Source organism: Miscanthus floridulus, chromosome 14 (genome assembly GCF_019320115.1).
Source record: "Miscanthus floridulus cultivar M001 chromosome 14, ASM1932011v1, whole genome shotgun sequence".
NCBI lineage: Eukaryota > Viridiplantae > Streptophyta > Magnoliopsida > Poales > Poaceae > Miscanthus > Miscanthus floridulus.
In genome coordinates, this window is record NC_089593.1 from 31,484,779 (window position 1) to 31,498,892 (window position 14,114).

The window sequence follows — 14,114 nt, forward strand, 5'->3', positions numbered from 1 at the left end:
ATCGGTCGTTGCTCATGTCAAATGAGGCAACTGCTGCTTCGTGATGCAACACGGAGCGTTGTGATGCATTTTGCTGCACGTGCGATGGCTTAGTTACCGAGCCCCCTAGCGGCTCAGGGCCCGAATCATTCGGGGTGCATGGGCATATGGAATGAATGCATGTATGGATGTATGAAATGATTATAAAGAAATAGCAGGGGTCGGTAACGTTACCTTGATGACTCGAGTGACGGGGTTTGAAGAGCTTCAATCAGAAACGTTCGACCGGGACCCGTGCTTGTTGTTCGTGACGGAGTCGTCATGGCCTACATGGGGTGTCCCTTTGCTCCTTACCTGTCTCTCGGTGTTATCCTGAGCCATTCGATCGACTTAGGAAGCCCGATGGTCTCTCCTTACGGAGATCCTATTTTGGGTTTTTCCATGTCCCGCCTAGGGATGCGGAGAGCTACCTGTGTGCGGTGGCGCTTTGGTTCTTGCGCCTAGCGTGTGGTAGTGGTGGGCCATACCTAAGCCACATCCCATCTGATCAAGCACTGTTCCGTCGGGCAGGGCGCGTCTCATCGGTTAGGGTGGTCCCATCATATCCCATCTGCATTAAATGGGAAAGAGAGAGGGTTTTTCACCCGTCGTTTCGCCATTCCTCGATCGGCGCGCCTTCCCCAACTGCTGTGCCCTTTTCCTTATGTAGGAGAAGGGAGAAGTCTTTTCGCTCCGTTCCTCTACCTTATCCTCATCCACCGCCTCTTCTCATCTTCCTTCTTGCTGAGAGTGTTTGAGAGCCATGGTGGTTCCTAGGAAAGAAAAGGGAGAGAGCGAGGGAGAGGAAAAACTCACAAATCCTATTGCGAACCCGGAGTGAGATGTCGGACTGGAGGTCATCCACTGTGAGGGAGTCGGTGTTGAAGGCCTTCGCCGTGAAGGGGTTTCTGCCACCGAAGGAGGTGGCACACTAGAGGGCTGCACGGCTCACCCTTGCGGTCGGAGCTAAAGACGCTGGGGGAGACGCGGTCAGGCAGAGTCAGAACGACCGGCAGTGGCCCGCGCAACTAAGGTGGTGTAGATCCCATCTGATGATGAAGCGGATGATGTGGCGGACTTGCCGGTGCCATCGCGGGAGCTGGCGGTGGTTTGGTCGGAGGCTAGGCCCTCTGTCGAGCTACCGGAGGGTGATCTAGAGTGGCCCTACCTGAGGACCCAACAAAGGTGCGGTTCGTCCTTCGGGACTCCCAGGAGTGTCAGCTCTGGGACATCCTTGGGGAGAAAGGACTCGCAATGGAGTCTGATCTCGCCAAGTTGTCGGCGAAGCTTGAGGACGCCCAGGAGCGGATTAAGTCTGCCCAGCAATTGGTCAAGGTCGACCTGTAACTTGCCATGGAGGTGAGTTTCCCATGTTTGTCCTTGATCTCTTGTTGGTTACCTCAACATGCTTTTATCATTTTTGTAGGGTCTGAAGGAGATGTCGTCCCGCAAGTCCCGTTTCCTCCGGATGGAGCATGCCCGGATGGCCAAGCTTGAACATTTGCTGGAGTCCGCCAGCCGCGAGTCCTAGGACCGGGCGACCGAGGTGCGAGCGGAGTAGTGTGCAGCAGAGTGGGTGACTGCCGCTGAGCGGGGGCTTAAGGTGGCGAAGGCCCACTAGGCGGAGACTGAGGCCGGGCTACGAAAATCCCTAGTGGACACCGAGGCGGTGCTCCAAAAATCCCTAGAGACCCTTGAGTCAGAGCGAAATGCCCTAGAGTTGGCGCGAAAGGCCCTAGAGTCGGAGCGAAAGGCCTGGTCGTAGGTGGACTAGGAAGTGCTTGTGCTCTAGGGTTAGGTGATGGGGACGGAGGAGGCGAACGCTCGGCTATGCAAGCAGGTAGCCTGGTAGGCGGAGGAATTCTCTACCCTCGAGAACTTCCTCCTCGGTACGTACCTTCTCTGTTTTTCATCGTGTTGGTTTCTTCCTTTAGCTTGTTTCTGAGCTTGTCGCCCCTCTTCTAGAGCTGGATGGAAAGGTGAAGTTGTTGGAGCAGGACCTGGTGACGGTCAAGGCGACGTTTGGCCGGAATGCGGAGGCGCTAGCCAAGTCCCTTGAGGAGCAACGTGCCCTCGAGGGGGAACTTGACCAGATCCACAAAGTTGCCCAGCGCGTCATCTCAAAGGTCTTTAGGTCGGTGCCAAGTACCAGTGCGTCCGCCATCCAGCTGGTGGAGGTCTCGGATGATGTCCAGGCCCTCATCACACATGGGCTATTCTACGAAGCGTCGAGGGTGTTGACTTCAGTGGCGATGTACCACCCAAACATGGACTTTGCCACTATCTAAAGTGGGTATGCCAATGGCTTGAGCACGGAGGACATCCAATCGCTCAGGGAGAGCTTGCTGCCACAAGCAAGGTTGGTGGCAGAGCAACAGTGGGTGATGGATGCCCGCCATGAGGACATGGCCAAAAGCATGCGTCAGGGGGATGTCGCCCAGCTTGCGGATGGCGTGGAGCCTAGGTCGGAAGTGGACATCGCCCCACCTTCAACCAAGCCGAATGTTGTCCAGCCGAGGAGTGAGCAGCCCGTGCCTTCGTCGGTTGCACTGATAGCAGATGCCGCTGAGCCGCCCCAATAGTTTGTAAAGTATAAGTAGTTTAGTAGATGTAAAAAGTTAAGTTTGTGGGAGAGCCCCCATGTGAACGTTCTTGTGTACTTAATGACTACGATTGGTTTCATTTTTTATGATGGAGTCACTCCGTTCGGGGAAGCTTGTCCCATTTGTTCCTTAGTTTTTACCTTAGCATAATTTTGTTTTATATTCTTTCTTTTTCGTACTTGCCCGTTCATCCCGTAGGCTGTAACCTTAGGAACCCGGGGCATGGCCTGCGAGGCTCAGCTGCTTGTAACCATATGTAGAGGTGGGGTGCGATCGGTCAGAATATTATAAAGCAAAGTTATGTAAGGCAATTTAAAGGAATGGACTACCCTTTTGTTCAGGTAGGAAGGAGTTTCACCATATGATAGTAAATGAAAAAGAGAGGTAGTAGTGCACCCTCGTGGAGCCCCCGAGCGACCTGAGCCAAAAAGTGTTCGGGTCGGGGTGCTCTTATAGGAGCAAACGCTAAGTAAACAATGGTAAGACTAAATTTTAGAGGAAGAAAGAACGACATAACTGTTCCAAGCATTTTGTGAGAATGTCGTCGTTGTTGTCCTTCAGTCGTCTGGATCTTTGCCCGCCATGTCCCATTTTTTGGCCGCTGCTTCTTCGCCTTTTTCTTCCTTTGGCCCGTTGGTCTATCGCAGAAGGCGCTTGAGGAGCTCGCAGTCCTTGTAGAGGTGTTTGATGGGGTAGGTGTGGTTGGTGCACGGGCTCTCCATGAGCTCGTGGAAGTGACCCAGAAGGTCCTGCTAGGGCTGCTTGCCCATGTGATCAGCCGTGGTGACCAACGCAGAGTTGGCCGGTCTGATCTTTTCTGTTCTTTTCCCCCTCTGCTTGGAGGGGCCCTCATCCTGATCATGGCACTTGGCCTTGCCTTTGCCTTGGCCTCTGTTGGAGCGTAGTGGGAGCGGCGCTCTCTGGATGCATCGGACAAAGGCCCGTGGTCCTGGGCCCTTTGGGCTGGGACTCCGGTTGCTGTTGCGAGCGTCTCGGTTCGGTCCAAGCCGCTCATGTACAGATGGTCGGTGCAGAGAGGTATCCAAGTCAAGACGAGGCGCAGATGCAGCCTCCTATGCCGTGCTCGGTGGATGTAGCAGTGAGCGGGTGGAGCGATTCGTCTGGTGCATCCCCACTCCCCTGGTGGGGAGAGAGGCCATGAGTCGGTGTCGCGATGCGGAGCTCTCCGCCTATTGGACGACGGCGGTCTCCACTAGCGCCCGGAGGTTCCAGTAGACCGCCTATTCCTAGGGGTCGTTTGGCTTGGGAAGGCCGCGCAGACGCATTGCCGCTGTGGCAATGTTCTGATTGGCCCAAGCGAACTGTGGGGGATCATTCCCCCTGTCCATGGTGTTGCGCTGGACCCGACGAGCGTGACCCTGGTAGCCGCTCATCGGTCTATGCACACGGGGCGCAGTGTGGTGTGCCGAGCGTGCTGGCACAGTCGGCGGCTAGTTCAGCCGCTGTTGTCGTAACTCCTCGCCGTGCTCCCGTGTGAGCGTGGGGGTCTCCACACGAGGGTCCAAAGGGGTGTGAAGCGACCTGATTTCCACGAAGGGAAATCCACAGAGTCGAAGTGTAATAAGACCGTTGTAGATCATATTACCTAAATTCTAGTCGAATATCACATCCATACAATGATAAAATCAGAGTACAAATAGTGCGGAATTACATAAATTATTACATCGCCGCATTGGCGTAATCAAAGTAGCATTCATCCAGAATAGCTTTAAGATAAGATCGCCAAACTCGAGCGTAGGCATGAACCCCTCAACCATCAAACTCCTCAGAGCTATACTCCTCAGCAGAACCTGTGTGCCAAAATTTATCATTACGATTTGTACTGGCCACTCCTACCCTATGAGCATTGCTTTATGGAAATTGGATGCAAGTTGGATATAATCAAAAGGGACTTATAAGGCTGGGATTTCCTCTGCAATAGCATATCAAGTATAAAATAATAGTTGGTCAAGTTTTAACATCATTCCCACACACATTCCACCCCAGTTCCATACAGAGCCAGGTCTCGATCCTAGGATCGATTTACCACTATCTCCACACCATCATCATACCATCGTTTAGTCGATAGGCCAACTCCCTCTCGGCACTGTCTCAAGGCCTGTAGCCCCTGGCTACGACCAACACTCTCTCACGGGGGAAGAAGAGAAGGACTCATCTCATTATCTAGTTTAAGCGAAACCCAGGAAAGGTCCATAGCCGACAAGTCGGCACATGTATCGATCGATCAACCATACACTCTGCAGAGGTTTTACATAACCACAAGATCCACCTTCCTCGCTGACTGTCGTCAACTGGGCTGATTCTGGCCGCTTCCTAGCCTAGGATAATGCCACCCTACCATTCAGCCCTGGTACACCCCAAGTCTAGTCTAGGGTGGCTGAAATTGTGAGTCATGAGCCAGGTCCACAAGGTCTCCATGAAGTCTCGGAAGGGTGTGGGGGAATCCTCCGTGCCCCGTACCTCCTTACACTGTCCGCTATCAACCTAGCAGTAGTGGCAATATCCTACCAAGTAGTCCGGCCGTCCTGCACCATATAGGGCGAGTGGTACGTAAGGCTTCCTAGTGAATCTGAGTACTAGTAAGTCCTTAGGGATGACCAAGCCAGAATGTCTTCATTAGGGTTTCCATTTACCATGCCACCACAGCACCTCCACCCCGGGCTCCTCCCATCATAGGTTCGCATCCGGGACCACCTCATATACCCTTTACCCACCACATGTATCCATTTCCAGGGGTGCCCAGGTAGCACCACATGGCAAGACTTGCCCTAGGCTTGTCGTATACTCCAACTTGGTCGACACAACCCTCACCCTCCACACACCCAAGTCACACACGCAACACTCTTCCCATAGTCCAGATAACACCAGTTTCCCCCACGCATGTAGTACAAGCATAGTAGAAGTATAAGTAATGAAATATATAGCAGTAAGCGTGTGTCTAGCCTAACAGCAGGGTATGCAGGGGTAAGGTTGCGTCAAGGTAAAGGCCTTCAAGTAAGCATACTACCATGCAAGTCCTATCATAATATGACTGTAGTAGTAAAGTAAAGTAATAGTAGTTCTATATTAGCCATGCGTAATAGGTGCTACGAGATTGGGTGGGATGTGGCACCTTTAGTGTAGTCATCTCCGTACTCCTCATGGTACTCACAATCCTCGTCCGTCTGGTTCTCCTCTGAGTCTGCAACGATCGTATTATAGTCGCGTTAGCGATGTCTATAGAATTGCACAAAGAAGCAATGAAAATTCAAAAGAGCCAAATGCACTCAAACATGGGTTCATTGCGTAAAGCTCGATTTTAGATGAATTTTGGTCATGGTTTCGTATTTTTTCGAGGTTGTATGAATTAGTTATGAATTTCCTGAAGTTTAAATCATTTCTAAAAATGGAAAAGGCCGAATTAATCCTGGGCTGACACGTGTCATGCTGTGACTAGTCCACATGGCATGCTGACGTCAGCATGACGTTAGCATGACGTCATTGGCTCGGCTCTGAGCTGACAAGTGGGGGTCCTGCTGACGTCATCATGACGTCATCAACGTCATTAGTCTGACAGGTGGACCAGGGGCTCTTGGGTCACTGACATTTGGGTCCGGTCAAAGTCAATGTCAAGTCAATAGGTGAGTCAACAGTCAATGGATCAGGGTCACTGACTTGTGGGGCCAGTGCTGCTGATGTCAGCAGCTGATGTCATCGTGACATCAGCATGACGTCACCCCGGCTATGTTGGCTTCTGACGTGTGGGTCCCGCGTGACATCAACATGACGTCACCATCTGACATGTGGGTCCAGGGTGTCTGTGCCACTGACATGTGGGGCTAGGTCAACGGTCAACATTGACTGGTCAATGGTCAACATTGACCGGTCAACGGTCAACTCGGACTAGGTCTTAAACGGGCTCTGGTGGGCTCGGGTTGGGCCGGTCTGGGCTGGGCTGACCCGGACATGTGGCATGCTGTGACACAGCCACGTCACAACCTTTGGCCTCCACTGGGCTGTGGTCTATGGCTCGCGGTCCACGGTGGACGCATGCACCGGTCTACGGTTGGTTGCTGCTCCTTCCAGTGAACCGCGTCCACCCTTCTTCTCTCTCTCTGTGGTCCACGTGCGCTGGGTGCATGCGCATGTGGCCAGCGAGGGGAATTCCCCTACCTCCTCTCCCACTGTGCTTCCGCCAATGGTGAGTTCACTAGCGAGCTCCCATAGTAGCGCTGGTGTCCAATTGAGGAGGGGAAAAGCTCCCCCACGCCATGGCGACTGTGACGGTGGGGTCAAAGTGGCGGCCAAAGCTTCCTAGGGCCTTGGCCACGGTGATCGGTGGCTCGAGCATGACGGCGTACAGGGATGGCGCGGTGGCAGTGGCAAAAGCCGGACATGTGGTGCGCGTGAGCATCATGGTGCTCCAGCGGGCTCGTTAGGCAAGTCGAGGGGACTTCTAGAGCCTTCGGTGGCTTTGACCACGGTGGTGGCTTGATTTGGCCATGGCGGCGGTTCGGTGGTGAACGGCGTAGGCTCGCAGGAGCACTACAGGGCACCGATGGGGCAGTCTCGTCATGGTCGCGGATATGCATGTGGGTGCGAGTGTACCTAGAGGCTGGAGATGGCCTTGGCCTACGCGCTCCTGATGTGGAGCGCCATGGCCAACACAGTGAGGTCCGGCGGCGAGCAGGGGAAGGCCGGGGCTCACCTTTGGTGTCGTGGGAGATAGGGTGGTGATGCAGTGGCAGGTCACGGCCGTGTAGCTCTAGAAGCAGTGCAGTGTAGTGCAGCGTCGTGGCGTCGTCTCCTGCTCCAGTGGCTTCGGAGGTGTTCCGATGGTGCCTCCTTCCTCCTCCCTCTCCCTTCCTTCTTCCTCACCCTTCTCTGGATCAGGTGTGCAGTGGATGGCCACAAAGTGGCGGCGGGGCATTGAGAGAGCTCAGGGCACCTGGGACCGGGGCTTTATAGCCAAAGCTCGACCATGGAGCTTGGTGAACGGCGGATGGGGATCAAGGGCGATCGGAGGCGCGTGCTTGCATCCAACGGCCCACGCGTGGTTGCATGGGCGCAGCCCCAAGGGGACAAGGCCGTGCCCCGGGCGGACCCCTTGGCCTGCCCCTGCCATCGCTGTCGGCCTCCGGTCGCGCGGCGGTTGAGGCGTGGGGGAAGACGACACTGTGGCGGGGGTGCGGCTGACATGCGGGGCCAAGTGGCAGCGGCAGCAAGGGAAAGCGGGGAGGCGCGCGGGCGTGGGCAACGCGCGCTGGGCTGCTTGCTGGGCTGGCCATGCAAGTTGGGCCGGCCTGCTGCTGCGCGCGCAGGCGGGGCTGCTTGCTGGGCTGCTGCGCACTGGTGGGCCGAGAGGCTTCTTCTTCTTTTCTTTTCCCTTTTTCTATTTTCTTTTTCTTCTCCTTTGGTTGAATTCAAATTTGGTTTGAAATTCGAATTCCAAATTGGTGCACCATCATTGGGGTTTTAGATATGAGGCCCACCACATTAGGAATTTATTTAGCTATTTTGTATAACAACATAGGTGTAGTTTTGTTATATACAAATGGAAATAGTTCTCTTTTTAAACATTTATCCTTTGGTTTGAATAATAATTACTTTATGGTGTGTTTCTTTAAAGGAGTTTTTAGGCATTACATAAAACAGATGAAAATCCAAATCACCATTTTAGTTAACAATGTATGCAACACTTTATTTGTTGGAAATTAAATAAACATAACTAACTAATGACATGCCATGCTTATGTGTTGACTTGGGTTGGGGTTATACCTAATGCATCTCTTAGGTTGGGTTTCGATACATGACACTCATCAACACATGGGAGTTTTTGAGAAAAATTTTGTAGTTGGTATTTTTGGTGTATGGATTTTTGGGTTGTTATAGTCCTACCCCCTTAACAGAATCTCGTCCCCGAGATTAAAGCGTAACGTACTCTTCGAAAAGATAAGGATAGTGTAGCCAGAGATCAGACTCTTTCTCCCATGTTGCTTCTCTCTCTGTGTGATTGCTCCATTGGATCTTGCACATAGGAATAGTCTTGCTTCGGGTCTCTTTGGTATCTCTGCCCAGAATTCTGATAGGATGTTCTTTATACTCAAGTGTATTTTGAATGTCAAGTGTACCAGTCAAGATTACTTTATCGGGCACTCTCAAACACTTGTGTAGCTGTGAGACATGGAATACAGGATGTACACCCATCAATTCCTCAGGTAGCTCAAGTTTGTAGGCGAGCTTCCCAATCCTCTTGCAAATCTTGTATGGGCCAATAAATCTAGGGGCAAGCTTTCCTTTCACATGGAATCTGACAGTTCCACGTAGTGGGGATACCTTGAGATAGACGAAATCTCCCACATTGAACTCAAGTTCTCTTCTCCTTTTGTCAGCATAACTCTTGTATCGACTTTGAGCAATTCTCAAATTCTCCTTTACTTGCGCAACTCCTTCTTCTGCATCTTGAATCTTAGCGGAGTCAAAGAATGATCTTTCTCCCAGTTGGGACCACATCAAAGGTGTCTTACAAGGTCTGCCATATAGAGCTTCAAATGGTGACATCTTGATACTGGCTTGGTAGCTGTTGTTGTAAGAGAACTCTGCATAGGGTAGGCATTTCTCCCAATCAGAGCCATAATTTAGTACACTAGCACGAAGCATGTCTTCTAAAATCTGATTTACTTGTTCTATCTGTCCATCTGTCTGTGGGTGGTAAGCGGTACTGAAATCAAGTTTGGTTCCAATGGACTTGTGCAGAGCTTCCCAGAATCAGGACACAAACTGAGGACCACGATCAGATACAATACTAGAGGGGGCTCCATGTAGTCTGAGAATATGCTCAACATATAGATTTGCTAATTTTTCAGCATTGGTCTTGGTCTTAACTGGTACGAAGTGAGCAATCTTGGTCAAATGATCAACAATCACCCAGATGGAATCATTGCCTTTCTATGAACGGGGCAATCCAACTATGAAATCCATGGATATGCTCTCCCACTTCCACTCGGGAACGTCAAGAGGCTTTAGCAATCCTGCAGGCCTTTGATGTTCAGCCTTGACTCTGTTGCAGGTGTCACAACATGCCACATGTCCTGCAATGTCTATCTTCATGCCCTTCCACCAGAAGTGTTTCTTCAAGTCTTGGTACATCTTTGAACCTCCAGGGTGAATACAGTACTTGGAATCATGAGCTTCTGACATAATTTCCTCTTGTAGTACCGGGTCAGATGGAACACTGATTCTATTCTTGAACCAGATGGTTTGTTGTTCATCTTCCTGGTGGTTGGTCTTGTAGCCTAGTTTCATTAGACCATGGAGATATTCGATCTCTTCACAACTTTTCTGAGCTTGATGGATACGATCTGTGAGATCATACTGTATGCGGAGCTCATTCAACAAGCCATGCGGTAGTATCTCAAGTTGGAAATCAGCAATCTCTTCCTTGAGCTCAGGTGGTACGGATTCAATGATCAAAGTGTGACAGTAACTCTTGCTACTAAGTGCATTTGCGACTACATTAGCTTTTCCCGGATGATAGTGAATTTCCAGGTCATAATCCTTGATCAACTCTAGCCATCGGCGTTGCCTCATATTTAGATCTTCCTGAGTGAAAAAGTACTTCAAGCTCTTGTGATCCGTATAGATATCACACTTGTTGCCTATCAAGTAGTGTCTCTAGATCTTCAAGGCATGCACAACTGCTGCTAACTCAAGATCATGGGTTGGATAACGATTCTCATGTTCTTTCAACTATCGAGACTCATATGCTATCACTCTCCCATCTTGCATTAGTACACAACCAAGTCCTTGACGGGATGCATCACAATAGACTACGAAATCTTTACTGATATCAGGCAATGCTAGCACAGGAGTTGTGGTAAGCTTTTGTTTCAATTTCTGGAAGCTTTGTTCGCACGTGGGTGTCCATTCAAACTCCTTAGTCTTCTTCAGAAGGTTGGTCATTGGACAGGCTATCTTGGAGAAGTTTTCGATGAATCGGCGATAATATCCAGCCAATCCCAAGAAACTTCTGATTTCTGTCACATTACGGGGTTGATCCCACTCTTTCACAGCTTCAATCTTGGCTGGGTCAACTGCGACACCTTCAGCTGATAGTACATGGCCTAGGAAGGCAACTTCCTGTAGCCAAAATTCGCATTTGCTGAACTTTGCGTAGAGCTGATGTTGGGCTAGTTTCTCAAGTACGGTTCTCAGATGATGTTCGTGTTCTTCAGCGGTGTGTGAATAGACAATGATGTCATCAATGAATACTACCACAAACTTATCTAGTTCAATCATGAAAACCTTATTCATCATGTTCATGAAGTATGCTGGAGCATTCGTGAGTCCAAAGGACACCACAGTGAACTCAAACTGTCCATACCTAGTCACGAAAGCTGTCTTCGGGATGTCACTCTCTCGAATCTTCATCTGATGATAGCCGGATCTGAGATCAATCTTGGAGAAATACTTGGCACCTCGAAGCTAATCAAGCAGATCATCAATCCTTGGTAGGGGGTACTTGTTCTTGATGGTGACTGCGTTCAAGTTTCGGTAATCAATGCACATTCTCATTGAGCCATCCTTCTTCTTAACAAACAAAACAAGGGATCCCCAGGGTGAAGCACTAGGTCTGATATATCCCTTTGAGATGAGCTCATCAAGCTATTTCTTGAGGTTGACCAGTTCATCAACTGACATGCGATAGGGTCTCTTGGCAATGGGTCCTGTTCCCGGCAAAAGATCAATGATGAACTCTACATCACGGTCTGGTGGCATACCCGGTAATTCTTCAGGGAATACATCAGGATAGTCTCTGACCACAGGCACATCATGAACTGTCTTCTCTTTCTGCGATTCTGAACTCGCTTTAAGGGCACACAAGATAGAGGTGGACTTTCTGGACTGGGGTTCACATCTAATGACTTGGCCTGATGGGTGGGTCACTTGGACATATCTAGGTGAACATGATATGATACCTCGGTGAATGGTTAACCAATCCATACCTAAGATGACATCTAGGTTTGTGGAAGGTAACAGGGTTAGGTTGGCTTTAAAGATAAGACCCTCAATGGTAAGACTCCCTCCCTTACAGATGTGGGTGCACTTTAGGTCTCCTAAAGGGGAACTGGTAATGATAGGCTTTTCACGTGGGGTTACAGGCAGGTCATGCTCTCGTGCAAACTTGGATGATATGTAAGAACAAGTTGCTCCAGAGTCAAATAGAACTGATGTAGTATTGCCATTAACTAAAAACATACCGTACACAACATCAGGAGCAGCCTGTGCTTCCTTGGCATCCAGATGGTTGAGACGTCCATGGGTAGCAGATCCCTTGAACTAAGACTTCTGAGTAGCTGAGTTCTGTGGGCACTCAGCGACTTTGTGACCTGGTTGGCCACAAGCAAAGCAGGTGAAAGGCGTACCGCATATAGGGGTTGGCACGGGTGCCTTCTAGTTTCTAGTGCTTGGTGCAGAGCGGTTCTGTGCTGGGTGTTCATTCACCGAGCGGGAACGGTTGAAATGGTCCTGAGTGTTGCGGTCCTGAGCATAACGGTCCCGGGTGTAATGATCCTGAGCAGGGCGGGAGTATTTGGCAGTGTAGCCTCCACTACCCCTACTCGATCTAGGGTTGTCATCCCTATTGTGGCGAGAGCGTTCCCTGGATGGTGCATCTCTGTGGAACCTCTTGCGATCATGACCATGGAAGGACTCCTTAGGCTTACGCTTCCTCTCCCTGTACTCCTCTCCAGCTTCAGCATGATCCTTCTCGATCTAGATGCAGCGATCCACCAGAGCATGCAACGTGTTGCTCTCAATACCGCCAAACTTCAGCTTGATGTGCGGGTTAAGTCCCTTGTAGTAATAGTACAGCTTTTCCTTCTCAGAGTTCACAACATAGGAAGGTGCATAGTGAAGAAGATTGGTGAAACGAGTAGTGTACTTAGTCACCCTGTCCTTTCCCATCTTGATATTGCAGAACTCCTCAGCTTTGGCCTCCATGATACCCTTGGGAATGTGATACTCAATGAATGCTTCGGTGAACTCATCCCACGAGATGTTAGCAGGGTCCTCATGGGAATCACTGAAACTGTCCCACCAGGCGCGTGCTGCACCTGTGAGCTAGTGTGCGGCTGCTCCAACACACTCATCGTCGGTGAAAGTAGTGAGGTCAAGCTTCTTCTCCATCTCCTTGAGCCAGTCATTAGCTACAAGTGGGTCAGGGTCAGTGCCATCATAGGTAGGTGGCCTTAGCTTCAGGAAATCCTTCTAGCTTCCTTTGGAAGTCATTCTGCTGACCTCCCTGGCGATAGGTTTGCTCCTGTTAACCAGAGCTACAAGAAGTTGGGTCTGTTGTGCCATCACTTCTGCCAGGTTTCGGTGGTGGTGGCGGAGGAAGGTTCTCCTCAGGCGGCGGGGTATTCTCTAGGTTGAAGGGTATCCCTCCACGTCCACGGCCATGGCCACGGCCACAGGCCACGGTTGTTGCCACCACGCCCCCCATTTGGTTCAACTGGTTCAGGGGTGAGGCGCACGTCCACGGTTCATTAGGCGATTAGATCGGCGATTCGGCATCTACAACACGGATCATAGAGAATTTAGTGCTTGTGCCATAAGTGCTTATAATTCAATATGATTACATGATTTTGATGATTTAAAGAAAAACATTTATACTATCCAACACTCATTACAAAGAAGCAATAAGATCCATAAGATGCAATAAGATCCAAAACATTCATTACATGGGTTTTATTACATAGCATCATCTCCAGTAGCTACACTTGAAGACGTGCAAGAATTCGTACTACGCATAATGTCTCATAATACATCTCATAAGGGGTACATCATGGGGTACAACTTACAGAAGCTACTGACATGACTCATGACCACGCAGGGTCATTCTACTCTAACTCGTACACCACAGCTGGGATACGACTATTCTCGATCTCGATCTCCTCATCAGACTTGTGAAGTCGGGACACGTACTTCAAGGCCTCGGCGAGCTCCTCAGTAGGCTTGGCTACTAGGTAAGGTAGGGCAGGAGTCTAGGTTAAGGCGAGTCAGGGCTAACTCAAACTCCTCTATCCTAGGCTTCGTCTTGCTACGAATCTCCTTGGGTAGCTGATCCCACATTCCCTTCATCTCCCTAAGGCGCTTCCTGTCAGACTTCTGCCAAGCCTGCCATGTCCTCTCACACTTGTCCTGTAGGTACTCGGTCTGCCTGAGTGCCTCGATCAGGTGACCCTGGTTGCGAACGACCTTCTTCCTGAACTCCTCTAGCTCTTGAGTCATGGTCTTGTTCTGAGATTGGATTTTCAGCATATCAATCCCCTTGGATCTCTCTCTGTCTCCTCTGCGGTTGAACTCGGCCTTCTTGCCGTCCAACTCTCTCTGCAACTCCAAGACCTTGCTGTCGAGGTAGCAGTTCCTGTTGCCTAGGTCGGCAGCTTTGTCTTGTAAGTCTACGACCTTGGTTCTGTGGACTTCTTCACG